At 39.7% G+C, this 26,119-nt stretch overlaps 1 protein-coding gene across 1 annotated transcript in view; it reads left to right on the top strand.

Moving 5' to 3' along the window:
- Positions 1-26,119, top strand: part of LOC136863225 (uncharacterized) — a 166,677-nt gene that overhangs the window by 110,230 nt on the left and 30,328 nt on the right. The window lies entirely within an intron of this gene.

The raw sequence follows: 26,119 nt of genomic DNA, 5'->3' as shown, positions 1-26,119 counted from the left end.
AACGAAAAACATGCTATATAAAGCCCTGAATGGACACCTGAGAGCTCCTTGCCGTCAGATTCACATGCACAACAATAACATTACTGAAAATCTTGTCTACCTACGTGATTTTTAAGGGCATTATCATCCAAGTCGGTCAATAAATAGTTATAATCAAACCGGACGAGCTGGCAATGCGGTTAGTGTCGCGCAGCTGAGAGCTTGCATTCGGGAGATAATGGATTTGAACCTCACTGTCGGCAGCCTTGAAGATGGTTCTCCGCGGTTTCCCATCTTCACACCAGGCAAATTAAGGCCATGGCCGCTTCCTTCCCACTACTAGGCCTTTCCTATACCGTCGTCGCCTTATACCTATCTGTGTCGGTAGGACGTATTGCAGAATGTAAAAAAAGGAAAGATTATAATCAACGATAGCACATCCGTTCCAGATTTAGCAATACTAAAACAGTGCCGATTCATCCAAGTACCGTCCATTAAGCAAGTGAAATGAAACATAGCCTACCCTGTTAGTAAGTGACCCGTAAATGTATATGATAGGATACTGAGTGGGACACAAAAAAGGAGGATGCAGATAATAAATAATCCGCTTCAACTTGTTATTATCATTACAGTAAGGTACTGAATAACATCTCGTTCTTTTGTCATCAGCCACAAAAGCGTACTCTGAAGAATAACATATCAACTGTTATTACCTGCTATGGAAACACCTCGACAATTGCCAGGTCAAAGACGGTGCATAAATTTCTGCCCTTATACCCCGCCCTAATGGGTACATATGATGAACCAAATCATTAACGACTCTTTTCATTGTCCTTTCTCAGGTTGTGTACTAATCTTCCCCAGGTACACCTGAAAGTTTGTAGTGTATTGATACTTCACATCTGCTAAAAGCCACACTTTTATTCCATAACTTTCAGGTTTTGATAAAATGTAATATCCGAAAGAGGATCTTCCTTAAAATAGCACCAGTTATTCATCAACTATTACATAGGCACACGTTTCAAAGTATTCCACGCTGTTTCTTGGAAATTTATCACACACATCCCGTATAGTTGCCAGTTTTCTTTCCCGTCTCCTTTCTTTTCTTGTCAATTCGTATTATTCTTTTACTACAGCTTTTTCCACACCTGTGGGGTCGCGGTTGCGAACTGTGTCGCACATGTAGATTTTGCCCTGTTTTACGGCAGGATGCTCTTCCTGACGCCAACCTTATATGGAGGGATGTAATCACTATTGCGTGTTTCTGTGGTGGTTGGTAGTCTAGTGTGTTGTGTGAATATGAAGAGGAATGTGTTGGGACAAACACAAACACCAAGTCCCTGGGCCAGAAGAATGAATCAGACGCGATTAAAATCCCCGACCCAGTGGGGAATCGAACCCTGGACACTCTGAACCGAAGGCCTCAACGCTGCCTATTCAGCCAATGAGTCGGACCTTTCTTTTCTTATCAATATTTATCATCAACGCGATTGAGGACGGGTAGAAAAATAATATCCTATCGATCTGTTTCGTCTGTTGTCACAATTCGTCTATATCTTCGCAATTGCCCTAAAAGATCCCGCCACAAGCAATGTTCCGAGAAAAGCTTTCATTTCAACATTATCTGTACGAAAAAATGTTTCTCTTCTTACAACGATGATTTTTCTTTCATTCATCCGCTTAACTTTCACTTTGCTTGTTAGTGCGCAAAGCAATTTCTAGAACAAAGTCGTCTGTTATTTGAAGAAAGAAATAGTCTTGCAACGACTCGACATTCCGCGGTTTTCTCGTCAGACAAAGAAGAGTGTGCATTGTTAGCAACAGGTCGCCTTGAAGCATGTAGTGCACATTTTGACCACGTAAATCGACCACGAGGAAAGAATGTTCCATCAACATGGCGACGATTGGATAGGAAATGACTAGGAGTAGGAATGACACGGCCTTAATTGAAGTCCTACAGCCCCAGCATTTGCCTGGTGTTAAAATGGAAAATTATCTTCAAGGCTGCCGACGGTAGGGCTAGAACCCATAATCTCCCGAATGCAATTCGATAGCTACGTGACTCAGACCACTCAGCTACTTGCTCGGTGAACACCACTGTTATTATCATCACAAGGATTACTACAACCAATATCACTTACAATGAGGGTGTGACTTTCTTCATCTACTTCTTCATTACAATCCTCTTCTGAAGACGGTTTATCATATTGACAAAGATGCGCTTTTATTTCATCATCAATAAGTTATGCATGGCCAATTTTCATCCCTACAGTAACAGTCAGAAGTCCAGTGTAGTGAATTCAAGCCGATGAAGCAGTACGGCCAAATTCTACGCATTAATAAAATCATGTGGTACCGGAAAAAAACAGTTCACGAAAAAAGTTCATAGAGTGCAAGTGAGGTACCTTTTCGAACCCAACAGAAAAATCATTGTCAGAATGTAATATACTACTGCATTTGGGATGAGTATATTATTACTGCCCTCCACAATTATTTAAAGTCGGTCAGCTATATTGACGCAGAGAACTAACTGTATTGGTAAATATCGTGGAAAAATATGGCTGGAGGATGAAATAAATCCCGCTTGGCCATCTAGGGCTTCTAAAAATGATGAAAAACTTTATAAGGTATTTTTATGGCTTCAGATAACATAACGACGATCAAGTCCTACCTTCGTATTCGTTCCGCTTTCAAGAGTTCTACCGCTTCCACTTCACAGCAAAGTTAAACCTCATATAAATAACATGAATAAAATCACTAGTATATGGTTTCTGTGAGGATCATTCCCGGGTAGTCATTAGAAATGTCCACAATAAGGGCAGCATTTGGTATTTAAGTTTAGACACACTAATTAACGATTTATAGTATACATTTTAAAAACTTCACTTCGGAAGCGCAGTTATCCAATTACTAGGTTCATTTGTGTGTTAAGCAGCAACTTTAATTGCTTAAGTGCTCTTCAAGAAGCACTAATGAGCGTTTACTTCCATTTAACGATTTTATGTGTGCTGCCGCAGTTTACCACATTCCAGATTACGAAGAGGTAGAAGAAAACTGGAGAAACACATAGGATAAATACTACTTCGGAATAAATGTTCAGAAATCCCTATTAAATACACTAGCGGAAACAAGAAAGCACGATGAAAATTACTCAGCTATGAATATGAAATTTAGTGCAAAATAACAGAATGAGATTTGATCTATTCATTTTCAGTAGGAGGCTATACTGCTGCATGCAGGAGATCGCAACACTGTCAGTGCAATGCGCTCTCCTCCGTGGTACAAGGCAAAAGGTTTCAAAAGTGAGCACAAATGTTTTAGGTTGATGTTTGTTAATTGAAACTGGCTCTTATTGACAAGTACATAATATCGCTTAAATATTTATCTCGCTGTTTATTTTGGACACTTTGCATGTACAGTCGCTAAAGGAAAAACCGAGCTGATGGTATTGTAAGTTCCTCGCAGGCATAGTCTACTTTTCTTAGAAACAATTGAACTTGCAGATATCATGTTCATTGTGGGTATCCATAGGGTATTTATCTACATGGAATTAAAAACTTTTCTTAGAAACAATTGAACTTTCAGATATCATGTTCATTGTGGGTATCCATAGGGTATTTATCTACATGGAATTAAAATTTTATCATAATTAAAATAGTCTGATAAAGTATTAAAGGCGAGGAACATACAATGCCATGCGTTCATTCATTTTTGAGTGGCTATGTATGTATGTATGTATACATGTAATTAACCAGAGTTTCAAAATGTATTATTTTTATGATATATATATATGTGTGTGTCTTTAAGTGTAGATCTACTTATTTCAGTTACATTTTATAAACAGTTCCACTTATGAGAGATACAGCTAGGGTATTTCTGTGATAATTGGATACTTCTGGGAACCGTTTCGTTTTAATCAATATCCGAACCTTCTAATGCCAGATATTTCAAATCTAACAGACTAATTAGTAGGTCCTTTTTCAGTGAGTATTATCTGACAATTAAACATTAAGGTTAAATGTTTTTTACTGTTTGCTGAATATTTCTACTTGAAATTATAAAATATATGTTCACCACTTTCTCCTATGTTATTTCCATTTTGCTTTACGACGCATCGACACAGATACGTCTTATGGTGACGATGGGATAGGAAAGGACCAGGAGTGGAAAGGAAGCGGCCGTGGCCTTAATTAAGGAACAGCCCCAGCATTTGCCTGGTGTGAAATTGAGAAACCACGGAAAACATCTTCAGGGTTGCCAACAGTTGGGTTCGAACTCACTATCTCCGGAATGCCATCTGACAGCTACGTGACCCATATTGGGCTGTCACTAGCTCGATACCATAATTTGTGTTCGGTACAGCAATAGAAACATTTATAGCAACCGTTAAATTTAACATTTTGAAATAGATTTATATTTTAAGCATGTTAATATGACTCGAAGATGTAAAATTTGCAAGGCGCAATGTTCTATGCTGCTGCACTGAGTATCAGATTTTCTTATGAACTTTTAAATCACCGTTAACTACGATGTACCTGTTGGGAGATTGAATTTACAACTGCTTTGTAGTTACTAATATTTACTCAGACTTCTGCCTTAGTGGCAATAAAGCGGCACTTTTTGAATTTTCTAATGCTTAGCAATACAAAAACAACCGAGGCAGATTTCTGTAAGTTACTTCTGTGCGTATATGGACATAGTTCTCCCTAATCTATTTAGATTATACTTGTCTACCCATATTTTTCAGAGCGTGGCCCTCAGTCAGAAAGATTGGAAGGCTTCTTACCGGATGGATTGTAAGGCTGTCTCATCTGTACACTTTTCTACTATGGACAAACTTTCTGAAAAAATCTAATCTAATATTTGCTTCAAAAGGAATTTTGATACCACAAATATTCGTAATGCAAGGAGCAAATAACAACATACCACATTATTCCACGAAGAAAGTTATGAAGTACAGTAGTAGGTATTCATGTTTTACAATATTTTCTGTCCATTTTGATGATGGTGGATTTTTGTAAAATGGAAATACTTGGGCCAATTTTATCAACAATTTCTTGCACTTCTGGGTGCACAGCGTTTGTTTAGTGAACTTCCGTCGTTACATCTGAGATATTCCTTATAACCATAAATATTTGGAAACAATATGTTACAGTACTATGCATTTAATACAGCGTATTCTTACGACATATACGCGTGGGAAAAGCTCCAAGGTGATCATGGTTGGAATAGTTTAAATACGGTCATGTAATCGATTCCTTCAACTTTGACTCATTGATATTTCAATTGCGCTTGTTTTAACGAGCTAATTTTTGTAGGAGGCTAACAATTCTTCATATGGGCAGCGATGATCAAATCTCTGGTTCAGCTAGTGGTTTAGCGTCCCACTAATGCAAATTCGTTTTCATCTACGCTGGAATAGGAAAGGGCGAAAACTGGGAAGGGAGCAGCACGGCCTAACATTTGTGTGGTGTGAAAATAGGAAACCACCCATTATCATCTTCAGGGATGCTAATGATGGGATTCGAACACACCATCCCTGATTATAAATTTACAGCTTCACGACTTGTATTGTATAGGAAAGTCTATTCCTTGCTGTTCTAACAGTATACTTTTTGGGAGCTGACCTGAATAATTTACTAAACGATTTACTCCCTGAATCAATGCATAGCCATAAATTATAGGAAATATTAACCGAAAATATAAAGAACGCTTTGAAGGAAGTACATTTGAAAATCATATTTTTACATGGAATTTATAGAGAGCAATGAGTGGGTTGATCATTAGGGAGCACTAACGATGAATTGAGAGACAAAAATTGTTCCTGGAATACCTATGACATACCAGCAATAGAGCACCCACAAAAGGATTAGCCTGTATATATCAGAGTCGTGTGCTGCTCTGGAATTTTGTTCAGAATTGGTGGCATACCACAAGGGCGGGTGTAGGCATGCTGCGCTAGTGCAATTAATGAAGAATGAGCGAGATCATATACTAAATAACTCTGAGGTCGAATGGTGATACTGGGGTAAGGAAAATTACTTTAGACGAGAATTGTCAAAAAACAGCCACATAATGAATTGGAGCAGCATTACGTGAGGGATGCTGAACGCAACTATCCACTGAATGTTGGCTATCATGAGTGTCTCTAAAATACAACAGACAATTTTTCTAAATCAGGAATAAATGAACTCTGATGTCAACAACCACATTATCATACCCCATATATCAGCGAAACAAAACGTAACTTCCACACAAGATACAAAGAACACAAAAACTCAATGAGACACAACAGACTCTGAAACTTCCACGAACACATGTATGATAACGCTCACCACTTCACGGAGACCAGCACAGCTCCTAAAATGTTATACATTGAAAATCATAGAAAATCATTAAATACAAAGGAGGCATTAGAAATACATAATATAGCGAAAAAAGCCAACTAAAAATAAGCTAATCGATCACACACACACATAAAATATTTTCCACTCTTTACTCTAATCAATTAAATCACATATCAATAAATAATAATAATTCCAAAGCCAGTTGCTTTACGTCGCACCGACACAGACAGGTCTTATGGCGACGATGGAAGAGGGAAGGGCTAGGAGTGGGAAGGAAGCGGACGTGGCCTTAATTAAGGTACAGCCCCAGCATTTGCCTGGTGTGAAAATGGGAAACTACGGAAAACCATTTTCAGGGCTGCCGACAGTGGGGTTCGAAACTACTATCTCCCGAATACTGGATACTGGCCGCACTTAAGCGACTGCAGCTATCGAGCTCTGTTAATAACAATTCAAACTCCACTAAATTAGACAGGGTGATCGGAAACAACGTGAAGCGAGTATGTGAGCGTTAGAGGGTTCGTCATGCTAATAAATAAATTGAAACATGTAATTCGATATATCGCACCGCTGTATTCTTTTAGCTGCCGTAATATGTACCTGTGTCGGTGCGACGTAAAGCCAATTCTAAAAAACGTTACTGCTGAAAACGGTATAATTTGTGAAATTTATTTCATCTTGTGTGATGAAATGACGTATGATATTTTCTGAAATGAACATGGAGTAAGTAAGGGAACATTCTCTAACACAAAAGATAAAAATGTTATTTTTTATGGAAAATTATTCTAAATAGTATAGCAGAAACCGTAAACACAAAATATTGTGTTCTTTCTGTAGAGACAGGAATGAAATTAAGAAACTAGAACATTCATTGATAAACCTGTTTATAAGTACACATTAAAATGAAGCAGCCATCAGCGATAAAGAACTTGAGGGGAGCAACATTCTTTCGCTCATTAGAACAGACTGTTACTGTAAGCGTCTTTCAAATATGTATATACATACATTGAGTCATCAGCTCGAAGATCGTTTGGATCACCATCAGTTTTACCTTAGCTCTCATAGGAATACATATGCCACTGAAGGCACGTACTAGGGAAATTACTATTGAAGTAGTTACCTGCTGCCTTCCACTCTGGCCTAGAAGATGCTATTGCATTAGAGGGTTTAACAGCCGAAGGGTATTGTCAATGGCTTGTCACCAAGGCAGTAGTGGTTTGAATCTTGCGCAAAGCGTATGAAAGCTTTGAAATGATAAATCGCGTCCTTGTGGTTCACATTCCACTGGATACCCTGCGGGTGTGATCACGATTTTAACAGTTAACTTCAATATATAACATTTGTGCTCACTTTTGAAACCTTTTACCTTACACCACGGAGGAGATCGCATTGTAATCTCCTGTATGCAGCAGTATAGCCTTCTACTAGAATGTGATGCAAGGCAGATCTACTTGCTTTAGTTCTTAGTACACTGAAGGCTGATAAGCCCACGAAAACGCATACAACAAATGACACTAAAATCATACTTTCACACCATCCACTGTGGGGAATGACTGCATAGAGAATGATGTCATGAACATTGATTATACCTCAGTCACTTTCATACTGTCAAATATGCAGAGTCGGAACTTAACATCTCTAATGAAATTTATAACAAAACGAATTTTAGAAATACCACCATCAAAGTAAACACCTTGGAGGGCGGTGCGCTTCTTCAAACTTCGATATAACTTACGAAACTGATCTTCAAAACTCTTTTAGTACACTGTACTGAGAGGATTGTGAATGTCCTGCATTTTAGTAAAATGTTATCATTACTAACAACATGAAATCGATAAATCGATTAAATCGATGAAATTAAATAATTATGTCCGTTTAGGAACTTAGTTTCTGATATAAATATTCTTCTTCTGACTTTTTATGCTACGCCGTACAGGCATAGAGAGGTCCTATGGAGAAGACGGGACAGGAGCGCGATATAACTGGGAAGGAAGCTACCGTGGTCTTAATTAACTTAAAACCCAAGAAACTGCCTTGTGTGAAAGTGGGAAACCTCGGAAAGTCCTCTTCAGGACAATTGACAGTGGGGTCTGTGAGCTGACATCTACGTGAACCAGATTGTGTAGCCACTCGCGCGGTTGAAAAGTTTTCTTTGATACTACATGAAAGGCAGTTGAATTCCTTGACTTAAATAATGACGAACAGTCCGAATTACCACATTTCATGGCATATTAAATTCCGAATAATAGTGACTAAGTAAAACTATGTGTGCTGGAGAAACATTTAGACACATTGGAGCCTGTACATTGAAAATGATCGGTGCATACTACCTAACCAATGAGGGAAAAGCGTCAATAACGATCAAGAAACTGCCGACATCACACCAGACCTTAATGATTAAGAAACCAATACTACCTGAAGTCACGGAAAACCAGCGCTTCATGATTTCAGGAAAAAATCGAGGATATAAGAAATCCAAACATTAAAAATATATATACACAGGTTATTTAATTCTTGGCTCTCAGTCATTAAAGACATTGTGATATAACTTACAAACGTGTACTTCTTCCTTTTCTTACTTTTTCTAAAGATTAATGTTAAAAGTTAACGAAATTCGTTATTTGAAAATACCTCATGTTATAACTCGTGCCTTCTGGTCCCCTTCTCCGCTATTCGTTAAAAAAACACACCATTTGTGTTCTAGGTATGGTAGAAAACACAATCTACTATGATCTTCTACTAAAGAAATAACTCATCGCTTCTATCGTCGGTCACGGGAATAGTCAATGCACGGCGTCCGGTACTGCCACAAGCTAGTAGAGCATGGGGCCTTTAAACTACATATTTACAGTGACTTGATTGCTACCTGGTGTTGAGCTGTGTTTACTGCACTGTGCGTTATGGTCAGCGTACGTAAAGAACAAATATTTTTATTAGACACAGAAGAGTAAATTAAAAATGGCGAAAATGTCACAAAATTGATACATACATCCCAACTATTCGAAACTCACACTAAGAGAGACGATTCCGCAATTTATCAGTTTGCTACCGTTATTTCAGTTCTATATTACTTCAAACATTTTACCTTGTTATGTATTTTCTTTCTAAGAACTTAAATCCACTTAAAATTAAATTATTAAACATTTAAATTCCGTCAAATAAACCAAAATATTGAAAGAATGGAAATTGGTCCCTTTAAATTTGTAGACAGTTTTAACGGAGTTACTGTACCAATTTTAACAAAGCAATGGGATCCTTCATACTGAAAGCGTGACTCTAAAATTTTATGTGAAGTGACGGTCATGTTTGAGTAATTGGAAAGATAAATAAAAGAAATTAATTAATAAATAATAACCCTCCATCGACCATTCTAATGAAATAATTTTTAGAGTTTTAATTTCGCTTGTTTTCAGTGACACTCGGAATCATATTTGGCCGCCACAAGGTTTTCATTAGTGAAATTCCAATATGATGTTCAATGTAAGAAAGCTTAAAGAAGCACGAGAAGCATAGCCGCCCGAATTTGGCATTCATTTGCCATCTAGAAACCAAATTTTAGCCACTAAGTGAATAATCTAGCGTATAATGATTATTGTACAAATAAATATTACATTTCTATTCTAGTGACCGATCATTCAGTATTTGACATCACATAGCCAATATTGTATTGAGTGATCAGCCCTAAGCCTGGTTTGATCATCAGCAGCTCTGCCATCACATGCCATATTTGGTCTAGGCGTCACTGAAGAGGAACATACTCACTATATGCGATAAAATTGTACGGTATAGGCTGTACTTGTCATTGCTGAAGAGACCTGCTGTTTACAGTGCAATATGTCTTATGGTTACAACAAATGTGTTACTTACATTCACCTGTCTCAGTCTCGTCCTTGTGTCGAGTCTCGAGTTATACCAAGGATTAGATAAACGTAATAATCAAGTTTAAGAAAATTTTAATTTTATAATCAGTTGAATTTTCTCTGGCTGTTAAGTACAAGGTTAACTTGGAAACGTAATATGTACATAGCAGTGACAGTGAAAACAAGAGCATGGCAACTTTATATGACAGGTGTACTCGGGAAGTGAGAAGTGAGATAGTCTTCCGTTGCTTTCTTCCCAGGGCCACAAGCTGCTTTTGTATATCAGTCTGCCAAGCCCAGTGAATTGCATGCAACATGAGTGACATTTTCTCACCATTTATAACAAATATTGGCTGTATAACGAAGGGCATTACTAACATCGCTCCTACCTCCGTCACTTTCACATTGTCAAAAAACAAAGATGAGACTGAGACAGGTCAATGGATGCAACACATTTGTTGTAACCAGAAGACATAGTGCAGTGTAAACAATAGATATCTCCATCATTGGCCCATTTAGCCTAGAACGTACAATTTTATCACATATGTTGAGTATATTCCTCTGAGGCTCTTCTACAAAACATTCCTCCTTTAATTAATATTTAAATGATCAGCTGTTAGAAAATGTCATCAATTATACCACAGAGATTTTTTGTCTTAAAGTAGGTTTTCCTCCGGCTAATCTGCACTATATTGAGAAAAATACAGGATTTGTGTCTTCTGTGTCTTGTGTGACACCGTTGTTGCAAATAATGATTATTACTGCAGTTATTATACCTGCATACTAGTGGATGTAATGAAACATTCACACACATCGACAGACAAACGAACGTACGTCAGAGATACCTTCATGCTATTCTTAAATCCTAAATGTGATGAGGATATATTTCATCTCTAGAAGATAGGAATTTTTAATATCATTAATTCTTCCAGTTAGTCCCAAGAGAACACGTAACGCTCACATGGCAGGGACAATCTCGAAGGAAGATTTTTGTATGCACTTGATGCGATGGGAGTATAGGGATTCTGCTGCCGGAATCATTCCAGCATTTACTTCTATAGAGCGAGGAAATATGATGTGTAAAATTCATCCTGAATATTTTCCTGTGGAAACCTGAAATAATCCTATAACCTATATCACTATACTCATCCACTCTCCTTGGCTTTCTTCAGTATAATTGATAAAATTACGTACCATCTCCGGTAACTCGAATATGATAAAGGAATGGCAACATAACTTAAAAAGAAAACACAATAGGACAGCATAATTCACGGCGTCTCGAGTTATATCAAGGACTAGAGAAACGTAATTAGCAAATTCAATCTAATTTTAACTTGATCATCAGTTGAGTTTTCTCTGGCTGTTAAGTGCAAGGTTAAGGTGGGCACGTAATATATCCATAGCAGTGACAGTGAAAACAAGAGTACCGCAACTTTAAACATTCTATTTGCATCAAACGAATCTCTTAAAGTGGAACATACATTTTAGAAATACAAGAGCAATGAACCAGGAATGGCTGAATGATATACAGAATGAAAACCTGTCTACGATAAATCCCAGTGTACTGAAAATCAATTTTCCATCAACTCATCTTTCAAGCTACACACATCTGAAGACAGAATGGAATTAGAGCATCATTATTAGCTTAATAATTCGTATTTAGTGCTGTCTTAGTGACAAAGACTTGCAGATATGAACATTTACCGGAAAACGATGTGTGATTATTGTTTTAAATGGAGGTATCTTCTCCTAACACTACTCGGAAGAGAAAAAGGAAGAGGTCTAAACCTTCAAAGAACAAAAGTACCGACACTAAAGGAAGGCAAAGCCAACAAAGGCGTGACGATAAATACAAACTAGTTATTATGAGGAGAACAAGCGGCTAACAACAAATCCAATGAGTCTGAAGAGATTGGCGTGAATAAGTTATAGTCAGCTAAGAGTCCCGTGGTCATAAAACAATGCTCTAAAATTGGGATGCCCTGATGGTTGCCCACTTTAAACACCTGTTATGAATGAGTGAATGAAATAATTAATTAATATAATACAAGTGACCACCAACTGGGGAAAGAGTATTCATTTATTGTAATGATAATTAATACATGCAGTTAGTTTTTATGATACGCAATATTAAAGGTAATCCAAGTATGAAATATGTTACAAAATTATTTAAGTGTTCTTACTAATGTACGGTGTTTTCCAAAAACAGTACTTGGACTTATCTTTCATTAACGATTATATAATCAGAGCATTAGAGATATTTTCTATACTTAAACTAAGTCATATTGTCAAGGATACTTCCTCATGCATATTGTTCCTACTAGTTACATCCAACTTCTGTATTATCATCCTCTTTCGATTTATTTTCCAACATTTTTATTACAATATTTCACAGTTTTACTGTTCCCCCTAAGAGACACCTTTTATGACAGTGATGATTATGATGGTGGTGCTCGTTTCTTAAAGGAGCCTTTTGATAATCAGAGGATACTACGTAAGGGAGTTCACCATTTAAAGTCATGTCTAATGTGAGATCGGTAATGCCGTAGATGTATTCTACTTTTTCACACACAGGATAAGGATCGAAAAATAGTTGCACATGTGTACATTGAGTTCTCCGTTAGAAGAGTGGTTGGATACTTCAGCTATCATGGGTAGCCTGGGTCTCACTGAAGGGGTGTACTAAAGAAATGAAGGCTGAAGTAGTTTTCCGGTCCTTTTTTTTCACCGAGTCTAGGAGGTACTGTTACGTTTCAGTCCGCCAAGACCACTGAAATGTATATACCAACTGACCCCATTTCCCCATGACGAGAACTTGCTGAATAATGAATTATGCTAATAGCATCGCTCCAATCTCTGCTACTTTCACGCTGTCAAAGACATGGATGGAGTTGAGGGAATGAAGAAAAGTAACTAACTTGACCTAGCCCATACCAGAAGTGCACTTTTAAACACTCTATCTTAGCAGAGGCGGATCTGGAAAAAATAGAAATAAAAATAATGTGAACTTCAGTATGTATTTTCTAGATGGATACAGACTGACCGATGTGAAGAAATGCTACATGTCTTTTTCTCAACATATTTTCCATTCCCATGGAAGCATTTACCCCAGAACTTCCTGTGGCTTATGATGCTTTGCCTCATATAAATTAGTGACCAGTTGTCAAAGGTAAGCCCTTATAACACACTACATATCCTCATTTGAGTGAAAGCGGGGAACTTCGGGGTGTTCCTTCAAAGGTGGAAAGGGATAGTGTTAGTTCGGAGCGAAGTCCAGCCTGAGAGTTGGGTGTTCGAGCCCGTGTTTCTTCAAGGCCTGCAACAATCATTTTCCACTTTATTGCGATTCATTACTATTTAATCACACACAGCGGCTAATAATTCAGGATGAATTTCCACCGTAGCATATGCTACTCCCGCACAAATCTTATAACGTGACCAGTTTTCTGACTGGTCGCTGCTTCTAAGAGCCTCTTCGAGTTCACCGAAACTAAAATAACGGTTCTCGCTAAATTATGTTGGAAATTTGGGTGCAATACACTGATTATTTTATCACTTGATAGAATTTCTTCTATTTTATTTTATTCCAGCTAAATGAGGTTAGCAATTGAATATAGAATCATTATATTGCTCATTCTTAACAGATACAGCAGACATTAAACATATCGTATTCATTCGTGAAAATCATTATTGTATAACAATACAACAAACACGTTATAACATCACAAAAATATTAACGAAATAGAAAAAGTTACTCGAAATCAATAAACAATATTATCAAGAATTTAATATAACAAATTGTAAATAAATTTAAAAACATTACGAAGGAAAGGATATGCTAGAGAGGTGCAGTAAACTGTTGGCAACTTTAAGAAAGATCCACTCCAAAGGGAGCAAAGGTTAAGACGTGTTGTACTACATTAAAGGGTCTTTATAACAGTTCAAAGCCAACGGCCGTAGCCGTGTTGAAACACCGGATCCCGTGAGATCTCCGAAGTTAAGCAACATTGGGCGTGGTCAGGAGATGGATGGGTTGCCACGCGCTGTTGGTGGGGGTAAGGGAATGGAGGAGCGGAAAGGAACTGGCCACCCTACCGCACGTAAACTCCGGCTCAAGAACACCTCTGCGGAGGTTCGGACCTGCCTTCGGGCAAAATAACCCTTACCTAAAGTAGAGTCTCAGTTAAACGCACGTTTTAATTAACTATAAAGGAATGTTTCGCCCTTGTAACTAATCAGAACTTGTTCTTGACAAATGATTGCGGCTTTTGACGATATTTACGAGGAAATCCTGTTGGAATTTAATATGATAACAGCCCATTTAAAACGCATTTTCCCGTTTACATTTGTATACATTTCTGTTATTACGAGCCTTGTTTCACTAAATAGGAATATTTCTGAAACATGACATATATTACACTTAGATAATGGAACAATTCCATTTCAATAAGAATTGAATAACATTGAGGTTGTGTTAAAATATTACTACTGTCTAAAAGATGGATATGTTTCGCTTCTTGCGGCACATTTTTACATGGCGTTTATCATGAAAAGATTTACATCTTGCCAACCTGGTGGCCGTAATCGTTGATGTGCTCAGATATTATGTGGCGTGACAATGCCGTTAGCCACTTCGACTCTGGTGAAAAAAGAATATCAGAATGTTGGCCATCATGATAGACTAGTTGGTTGTATACAGTTCCTAATCATTAAATTGCACGCCGAAAACCTCGGTTTAATTCCAGACTACTTCTGAGTGTTTATAATGGAGTAATGTCATATGGCACTGCTGATGCCGATTCGTCCGTAGCCTCGAGTAGACCCCGTGATTGTATTCGACAGGAGTAGCCTACGCGCCGATACCGAGTTTCACCCTCTCCGTACCTCCCAATCATTAACTTCATTATTCACAAAACGTACAGTTATGCCCTTGAAGATTCAAAAATATGACATGACATGACATGAAAACTTGGAAATATAACGCAAACACTTTACAAAACTTGCCTAGAAAAGACTTGCTTTATTCATCGTTCTGCAAAATAAAAGTGAATATTAACTCCTATTGGCCACTTCAGACCGCTTGCCCTATAAAAGATATAGAATAAACTGAATTATTTTTCCTGTGAAAACAAAAACATCAATTTAACTGAATTCACATTGAACTGCGGAGTTTCTGAGTGAAGATGAGAAAAGCGTCCAACACTTGTCATCTTCACAACTTACGCTTTCACATCTCGTGAAACCTATTTCCCTCAAACTTCATTTAACTGCAAAATATATTTTACAATAAGGAAAAGAAATCGAAAATAATCACAAATAAGCAGAATCACTTGCAATTATTGGCACGAAACATGCGAATAATTTAAAGCGGCTAAAATAATTACAATGAAAAGTACACAGCCTGTTTCTACTCATTTGACCGTGTCAGGAAGAGAATGAATAAAGCCCCCATTTAGCGGCGAGGATAGGAATTGTGCCAGCTGCCGAAGCCTGTCGCACTCCCCTGGGGCAATTATTAATGACTGACAGATGAAATGAAATGATAATGGAGAGTGTGGCTGGAATGAATGATGACAGGGAAAACCGGAGTACCCGGAGAAAAACCTGTCTCGCCTCCGCTTTGTCCAGCACAAATCTCACATGGAGTGACCGGGATTTGAACCACGGAACCCAGCGGTGAGAGGCCGGCGCGCTGCCACTTGAGACACGGAGGCTTTACAAAAGAATTATAATATGAAGAAAAATAAGTTACTTTCGGGTAGCTAATTTTTGGTCAAGTATGAATCCCAGAAAAATAAGGTGAAATATGCATTTGTATGACCAGTAAAATTGTGTTATCATGTTTCTAAATCTAAAAAAGTGTTTAATTTGATTTTAAGTTCGTAATAAGGGACCAAGATAAAAAAGCCATGTCGTAGAAATCTGCGCCTTAGTCATCACACTGGCTGCAGGGACATACACACTCACGTAATAATCTTCGCCTTGGGGCAGTGAGTAGCTTACTCCATGACCAAACATGGTGTGCACAAACATATCACGTCCAATGAACTCGTATCCAAAGTACGCACGCACATCTACATGTACAGAACATCAATCAATGCATCACTCAATTACCAAAATATGTTATTGCGTCCTATTCTACTTCAGCTTCAAGACACTTCGGTTCTTTACATTCGAAGATGCTTGAAAAATATACCTTAACTGAATATTTTTTGCTGGGCAATTAATTATGAAGCCTCTAATAGGAGAAGGACAGAATACATCTTATATTAAGAAAATGAAGCTGCTTGTTTTTACGCAAGTTACCCAACAAAGCACACCAATTTAATCATGAGGAATAACAATATTGTGAATCGAAAATTGATTGACTACTTTTAATGAATAGAATTGTATGTGTGTTATTTATTGGATGTAATGGTGAACAATGGCAACACTGTCAGTAATAACGCCTTCCACTAAAGGGCATAGGCTCATATTGTGTACCGTATGCCTAGTGACATTAAAATATCAACCGTAGATCTACATATACTGCGTTGTGCACCAACCGTGCGCGGTATTTCTCCTTCATAAAGGCAATGCAGCCTTCATAAATATTCTTTTTTTTTATTGTTTTGGTCGATAGGGTTCGTTTCGTAGACCTGCCTGATTATAGGATCTATAATGACGGCAGTGTTGAAAATTTTCTTGAAGGCTACAGTGTCCACGAATCTGTTAGCTCGTGACTGGTCTAAAGTGAGAGCCTGTTCAAAACATTCGTATTCCTTGTATTCCTCTTTGCTCAATAGATCGGTGAGTGAATGTTTTACTTCATGGTAAAAATGAAATCGCGTATGGATTTTTTAGTGCCGGGAGTGTCCAAGGACATGTTCGGCTCTCCAGATGCAGGTCTTTCGATTTGACTCCCGTAGACGACTTGCGCGTCGCCATGAGGATGAAATGACGATGAAGACAACATATACACCCAGTCCCCGTGACAGCGAAATTAACCAATGATGGTTAAAATTCCCGACACTGCCGAGAATCGAACCAGGGACCCATGTGACGCTAACCATTTGTCCACGGAGCCGGACTACGTCATGGTGCCTCGGGTTGATTAGCAATGAACTGAAGAGACTGGACCCCTGTTCATGACTCATTGTTTCTGTCTCCGTCGTGCACCTTCTACAAAGGTATTTTTATTGACTTTTGTTGGGACAAAATTTGGTCATCCTCCATGTACAAGGAACACTCACAGCACACATACAATCATATAAATTGTCAGTGAAAATTACGTATAAGAAATGAAAACCAGATCGTCCACATTCTTCAAGTACATAACACTACACTGAATCTCTCCTCCGGAAGAAGAGGGGAAGAACAAACAAAACACTGGCAACAGTGGGATGAGCACAAAATCAAATCCTAATATCAGTGGTTCTCAAACGGTCCATCGCAGCATTGGGAGCTGAATTGTTTTCACATTGGAACACCAAAGGAGCGCTGGTCGGGAACGGCACTTGTAGATAACATACTGTAGTTCAGATAGAAAGCGGCTTCGAGAAGCATCACAAAGGCCACACTTTAACAAAATGTGGTTGTGATCTTCATCCTCCGCGTACAGGCATCGACAGCGCGGTCAATCCAAAACCCCTATGCGATGTAGATGTGAAGGGAATGATCCATTATTGAGCCGCATTCGGATTACTGAAACCGTTAGACCTCGTGAGCGATGAAACTTATAATACCATGTCTTAGAAGAGATGTTGAGTTTTACTAGAACATGAGCTCTACCTTTATGCAGTTGAGATGTTGCCCATTCCGTAGACCATTTATGACGAATTTGTTGTCGAATAGTGGGAATAAAGTCCATCCTTGGGAGTTGCAGCGCTGTAAGTAGACCTTCCGATGCACCACCTTTGGCTAGTACGTCAGCTTTTTCATTGCCAACTTTCTTTTTACAAAACTATGGCCCGTTCATTTCACTCCCATTGCCGGGAATGACACGCAGATGGGCATACTTTACCGTGCGCTTCAGTAGGACTGTCCATTCTGATGAAGTCAGATGGATATTTCCCGACAAAATATTATTGGCTGCCGGGTACTTCTTGAAATGTGACACTTCTGTTCGAATTACTGACCAGTCACTGAATTATTCTGTTCTCAACTCTAGTATCAACTACCAATACTTTTATTTGATCAATTCATAGCTCGACTTCTTGATCGTATCTAAAAGCAAACATGAAACCGGTATTGGAAAATTTTGAAATACTTTAACTACTGACAGGATTTGAAGCGGAGCTCCCCATTTGCAATTTACCAAATTGAGGCAGTGCATCTTAGAAAATATTACTAGTGGTTCTACCTGGAACTCCTGTAATTTTCTTCGCAGTTCGCAGCATGATGATAGCCAGGCCGTCAAGGATATACAGCGAAATTTTGGTCACCGCGGCTGTCTGTAGCGGAGGAAGGAAAGATATTCTGGTTGACAATATTAAGCTTTTGATTCAGCTTTAAAAGTGGCGATTTAATAACTTCTCCAAGTTTTCATAAAATTTCATGAGCCATTTTTATTAAACAGAAATTCATCATCAAATATGGAACACAGACATTTAATTGTTTCGCTGTCCGGTGTGGATGAAATAATGTTTATTGAGCGAAGGTATAAACTGCAGAGTACAAGTGCGGCGTGATTTATTTATATTGCTAAACTTTTTCTGGGATTATTTTTTAGATATGGATTTAAATAGATCTGGCTATTTCTTTTACGTCGCACCGACACAGATAGGTCTTATGGCGACGATGGGAGAGGAAAGACCTAGGAATGGGAAGGAAGCGCCCATGGCCTTAATTAAGGTACAGCCCCAGCATTTGCCTGGTGTGAAAATGCGAGTCACTGAAAACTCTCTTCAGGGCTGCCGACAGTTGGGTTTGAACCCACTATTTCCCGGATGCAAGCTCACAGCTGCGCGCCCCTAACCACACGTTCAACTCGTCCGGTGTAAATAGATCTTGTGAAGCGTCAATTACTCGAGTAAGTGAACTAATGCTGCATTAGTCACAGCTTCATCATCTGAAAATCCTGTGAGACAGACTGGCTCAGTGTGATAATTCAAAGTGTAACAGTGTTGAGTTGCAAAACTTGGGTCACAGATTTCATTGTAAGTGAAGTTATTAGCCTGATTGAATAATGCAGGTGACGTTGGCCCACCTTGCAGCAATCCACATCGAAGAGATATTCTTTAATATTGCTAGATTCCTGTATCTATCTGATTAGAGTTTTTTTTTTTGCTAGTTGCTTAACGTCGCACCGACACAGATAGGTCTTATGACGACGATGGGACAGGGAAGGGCTAGGAGTGGGAAGGAAGCGGCCGCGGCCTTAATTAAGGTACAGCCCCAGCATTTGCCTGGTGTGAAAATGGGAAACCACGGAAAACCATTTTCAGGGCTGCCGACAGTGGGGTTCGAACCTACTATCTCCCGAATACTGGATACTGAGCGCACTTAAGCGACTGCAGCTATCGAGCTCGGTAGTTTTTTTTTTTTTTTTTTTTTTTGCAAGGAGAGATATTATACAGTACTTTTTAATATTGCATCAATCTCCATGTGCAGTACGACAATTTTCAGTATTTGCACGACCTATTTTATTTAATGCATAAGCAACGTATATAAAAGCAACAACATAGTGTTTACTAGAAGGTTTCGAATTTTTAAGACAGCCAGAAATCAATCTTGCATTTACATGGCATCCTGCTAAATTGGAAACAAATCCACGCTGGTTCGTATTCCGGTCTAATTGAGCTTGCAATTTGTGGTCTATAACTCGATCAATTATCTTTCCAATTATGAAATAGATTGTTATAGGACGCCAGGAAGATAATTTATTAACACGTCCTTTTCCCTTGTAAATTAGAACTGCACGACCTTGTCTATACTTCGCTGGTACATGGTGTGTGAACTACATAACGTTAATAATTAAAAATATAATAGCGTACATTTGGAACTCTTTGACCGTTCTTCGCTGTACACAATATGGTCAGCCAGAAGTGTCCAAAATAGCTTTTATTTGCTTTCTTAACGTTCTTTATGGAAATCTCAGGAATATATTCCTTCTTGTCGCTTCCTGCACACACTTCTCTCAAATATTCATTAAGGGCGACAAATATATTCTGAAAATGGTCCTGTATGTAACAGCGGAATTGGACACACTTTCCGGACTATATGCATCCATAACATTATTTATTAATACGTATCCTGTAGCGTGAGCGATTGCGTCGGGAGGATAAAATTGGGGAGAAGGACCAGCACCTCGCCCAGGCTGTCTTCCCTGCAATGCTGAGCAGGGGCCTTGTAGGGAAAGGGAAGATCGGAAGGGAAGGAAGCGGCCGTGGCCTTGAGTTAGGTACCATCCCGGCATTCGCCTGGAGGAGAAATGTGAAACCACGGAAAACCACTTCGAGGATGGCTGAAGTGGGAATCAAACGCTCCGCAACTCAGTTCACCTCCCGAGCCTGAGTGGACCCCGTTCGAATCCTCGTATCACTTTTTCAAATTTGGTGGCAGAGCCAAGAATCGAACCCTGGCCTCTGGGGGTGGCAGCTAATCACACTAACTACTACACCACAGAAGTGCATATTATTATTATTATTATTATTATTATTATTATTATTATTATTATTATTATTATACAGAGGTCAGCACACATTCTTTTGTCGATCACGGCATGGTAAGGTTTAGTTTAGCGAACTTCTGTCACAAACATTCCGAATACGGCGTTGGTTTTGCCAAATTTTCGAAATACAGGGTGTAACAATGAGGTACTGCCAGACTTTCAGAACACATCATTCACACGTAGAAAAAAATATGTCATATGGACAGTGGTCCAGAAAAGCTCTTTTTATTTCCATGTTAGAACTCATTTTCTACAACTCTAGATAGTGCGTTAATCATGGGAAACAGGAACAGGACGTACCAGCATACCACATAAAACTCTTACATGGAAATTTCAAAACGCCCTCCATTAGCAGTATGTAATACTCCAGGGATACATGAGCGCGTCCGGGATTCAATGCGACGGCCGGTTGATGCTTGTATCAATTAACTTATTATTCATCATCATCATCATCTGTTTACCCTCCAGGTTCGGCTTTTCCTTCGGACTCGGCGAGGGATCCCACCTCTACCGCCTCAAGGGCAGTGTCCTGGAGCTTCAGACTCTTGGTCGGGGATACAACTGGGGAGTATGACCAGTACCTCGCCCAGGCGGCCTCACCTGCTAAGCTAAACAGGGGCCTTGTGGAGGGATGGGAAGATTGGAAGGGATAGGCAAGGAGGAGGGAAGGAAGCGGCCGTGGCCTTAAGTTAGGTACCATCCCGGCATTCGCCTGGAGGAGAAGTGGGAAACCACGGAAAACCACTTCCAGGATGGCTGAGGTGGGAATCGAACCCACCTCTACTCAGTTGACCTCACGAGGCTGAGTGGACCCCGTTCCAGCCCTCGTACCACTTTTCAAATTTCGTGGGAGAGCCGGGAATCGAACCCGGACCTCCGGGGGTGGCAGCTAATCACGCTAACCACTACACCACAGAGGCGGACATTAACTTATTATTACGAAATAAAAAGAAGTAGAGAACTGGGATAAGAGGAAATGGAGTGAACGAAATGTGTGGACTTACGGGCGGTGGACAGGAAGGAAGAGATGATTATGTCCTCTTCTGGAAGAACCGGCATGGGCTAAACATTACCGTGGACGAATATGACAGGACTAAAACACATGAACCTAAAATATGAATCAAATATCAGTGACCGATGAAGTAATGGACAAAGCAATCTGAAAGCTTAACTTTTTGGAGAAGAACTGAGTAGAGGTGTCGTTTTTATGAATATGGTAGATACGTGTGTGTGTCCTCCTTTGAACAAACTCTACTGACTCGCAATATGACCCGAGCTTCCTGCGATGAGATGGAAACAGTCTGTGAACATAACTACGGTAGTGTGAAAATTGTTCTTCTGCCCACGCGGGAATTCAAGGTCAGGAGAACTGCGGAGATCTGGATCGGTCTTTAGGTAGAATTGTGCGCCTATTGGAGAAGTTGAACGGAGCAATATCGCGTGCTGTGGTATACTCCTTTCTTAAATATTGCCTTCAATTTTCAGACGACTTTCACATATCGTTTACTGAGTGAGATGGCCGTGCGGTTAGGGGCGCGCAGCTGAGAGCCTGTATTCGACAGATAGTGGGTTCGAACCCTACTGTCGGCAGCCCTGAAGTTAGTTTTCCGATGTTTCACTTTTTTACTTCTTCTTCTTAATCTGGTTGTCCTCCAGGGTCAGCTTTTCCCTCGGACTCAGCGAGTGATCCCACCTTTACCGCCTCAAGGGCAGTGTCCTGGAGCTTCAGACTCTGGGTCGTGTATACAACTGGGGAGGATGACCAGTACCTTGCCTAGGCGGCCTCACCTGCTATGCTGAACAGGGACATTTCAGGGGGATGGGAAGATTGGAAGGGATAGACAAAGAAGAGGGAAGGAAGCTTCCGTGGCCTTGAATTAGGTGCCATCCCGACATTTGCCTGGAGGAGAAGTGGGAAACCACGGAAAAACACTTCCAGAATGGCTGAGGTGGGAATCGAACCCAGTTGACCTCCCGAGACTGAGTGGACCCCGTTCCAACCGTCGTACCACTTTTCAAATTTCGTGCAAGAGCCGGGAATCAAACCCGGGCCTCTGGGTGTGGCAGCTAATCACACTAATCACTACACCACAGGGGCGGTCTTCACTTTTTCACACCAGGCAAATTCTAGGGCTGTACCTTGATTAAGTCCACGGCCGCTTCTTTCCCACTCCTAACCGTTTCCTACGCTATCCGGCGATGTGACCTATCTGTGTCGGTGCGACGTAAAGTCAATTGTCAAAAATGAGAGAGAAAATAAAATATGATTCTTTAATACAAATATTAAAAGCAAAAAATCTGAGCATCTATATGTCGTGATTCTTCTTCTACCGCTTTCCTCACATATATGGGGACGAGGGTGCAGACTGTGTCGCGCACGTGGATTTTGGCCCTATTTTACGGTCGGGTGCCCTTCCTGACGCCAATCCTATATGGAGGGATGTTATCACTATTGTGTGTTTCTGTGGTGGTTTGTAGTGTAGTGTGTTGTCTGAATATGAAGAAAAATTTGGCAACACAAATACCCAGTCCCCGATCCAGAAGGAATAATTTGGCTCGATTAAAAACCTAACTCGGCCGGGAATCGAACCTCGGACCCTATGAACCGAAGGCCGCAACGATGTCCATTCAGGCAATGAATTGGGTATATTTTTGAGATCATACTAGGGTATTACGCAATGTCTGCAATCCACTGATATTCCGGATGCCCCGTGTTTATCTTGATGGTGGTGTTTGTTATTTAAAGGGGCTTAACATCTAAGGTCATCGGTCCAATGTGTTTATTTTAAGCCACAGGTTGCTAAATGGTAAATTTTTCATCTGTTGCTCCTTTAACTTCGCATATTTTTCAAAATGTATCTGATCACTTGTAGAAGGAATATCCTAGCATAATTGTGCAATAACTTTCCTTCAATGGACTGCTTTACTGTGGATGGCTTTTCCTTTGACATTCTAACGGTTTAGTTACTTAATCTGTTTATCCTCAAGGGTTGGTTTTTCCCTCGGACTCAGTGAGGTATCCCACCTCTCCCGCCTCAAGGGCAGTGTCCTGGAGCGTGAAACTTTGGGTCGGGGATACAATTGTGGAGAATTGCCAGTACCTCGTCCAGGCGGCCTCACCTGCAATGCTGAACAGGGGCCTTGTCGGGGGATGGGACGATGGGAAGTGATGGACAAGGAAGAGGGAAGGAAGCGGCCGTGGGCTTAAGTTAGGTACCATCCCGGCTTTTGCCTGTAGGAGAATTAGGAAACTACGGTAAACCAATTGGAGGATGGCTGAGGAGGGAATCGAACCCCCCTTCACTCAGTTGTTGACCTCCCGAGGCTGAGTGGACCCCGTTCCAGCCCTCGTACCACTTTTCAAATTTAGTGGCAGAGCCGGGAATCGAACCCGGGCCTCCGGGTATGGCAGCTAATGACACCAACCACTACACCATAGAGGCGGACTTCTAACGCTTTAACTGATTCATGTACGATTAAATATAACTTGCCCTGTGTAAATGGAAACTAAGAAGTACACCATATTTGTATGTTAATACACGGGCACATCAAAAATGTGGCTGAAATGTGAGTTTATATCTACTACAGAGATCATACCCCTCCTACCCGCTCATCCCAAGCCCTTTCATATTAGAAGCAATGTCTCCCCATTCTCTAGGGATGTAGATTTCGAAAGAGTACGTATAACGCTTGTAGAAGATTTCTTTACCTCACATCTTTGGACCTGAGTTCTGACTCTTTCGATGCTTAAGTATTCTCGTTTATTGAATGCTCGATTCACAATAAGATATTTTGATGACTTGTATGCATGAAAATGGCTAAATAATAACGCATAACATAGAAAAGAGGACCAAAGTCAAGAAATAAATGTAATTAATTGCTGGAAAATGACAAAACATTGATGCAAAATTGAAAAAGACCTAAAAGTTAAAAGAGGCAAACGTGACGAAAAATGAAAAATGACTTAATAAAAATATATTTCTGTATTCAGGGGGCCATGATCAGGGTAAGTTAGTAATGTGTAAGGTACTCTAGTTAAACGATGACATGTCATCGAAATCCGGGCCCTGGTTATTTCTTTATCCTTCTAGCTTCTATCTCCAAGAGCTTGAATAATACATGACCGCCGTACCTTCACGGTATATCACTTGTCGCGCACTCTGTATTGCACGATTACTTCCACTTGACCTTGGCACGAAGACGTTGTTCTAAGCCGGGGGATTGTAATGCAGTACGCATTTATCCTACAGACCGATGAAGTTGAGCGGATGGCCAGCAGAAGTGCGAACAAGAGTTCAGATATTTCGCAACTTAGTCCTAGTGTCTTGGCAATTATATGATGACCATTGGAGAGAATCGAGCAAACCCTATTGTTGACACCGACTTGCCTAACACGGCATTTCTTTCATGGCATGTGTATCAGCGTGATTTGCATTTTCGCTCATTATATTGCATATAAATATCACACATCCAGGCAGAAGGCGCATTAATTGCAACAAGATACTATACCAGCATTTTACTGGAGAGAGTGAAATACTACAAGAGAAATCTACACTCAATGTTGCCACATTATTATTATTATTATTATTATTATTATTATTATTATTATTATTATTATTATTATTTGAACTTTCCTGTGTCAACAATTTTAGAAATGGTTTTTCGGTGACATTGGGGATGACTAAAATAATGGAAACAACATAAAATGCCCAATAAATAATAATCATTCATCTGGTGGTAAAACTTAAGAACTTTGCATTGCGATGAACGTTCGTTACCATCAAATGTGTTTACCGATACTTAAGCGAGTCAGTGTAGTTCACTTGGTAATGTGTAACACTTTTGCTGTAGTGCTGTAGAATGGGAGACCTATTCGAATTCCTTCTGATCGTCCTGTTGCAGCTTCTGTAACAAAGAGTGTCGAGTTATTTGGATATCGAGAGAAACAGCTACTAAAGTTATAACGGGATTCATAACATATGGAAAGACTTCATCAGTTAAGAGGAATCATGGACTAAATTATAACCTACGTGGGAGAGATAACAAACACTGAAGAAGTTTGTCATAAACAGCTATCACACTGCCCGCAGTAGAAGTGACAGCAAACTCAATGAGTGTATAGAGAATACTGCTTGTACAAATATAGTTCGAAACCTTAACACAAACTGTAAAGCTGGAATGTCGAATCCTCTCATTACTCAGCGCAACGCCGTTATGGGGAAGAGACGCTACATTTAAAGGAGGAAAAATGTAATATCATCTGATGAATCGACATTTAGGCT

Source organism: Anabrus simplex, chromosome 2 (assembly GCF_040414725.1).
Source record: "Anabrus simplex isolate iqAnaSimp1 chromosome 2, ASM4041472v1, whole genome shotgun sequence".
Classification (NCBI taxonomy): domain Eukaryota; kingdom Metazoa; phylum Arthropoda; class Insecta; order Orthoptera; family Tettigoniidae; genus Anabrus; species Anabrus simplex.
The sequence above is the reverse complement of the archived record's forward strand: the minus strand, read 5'-3'. Positions and strand labels throughout refer to the sequence as shown.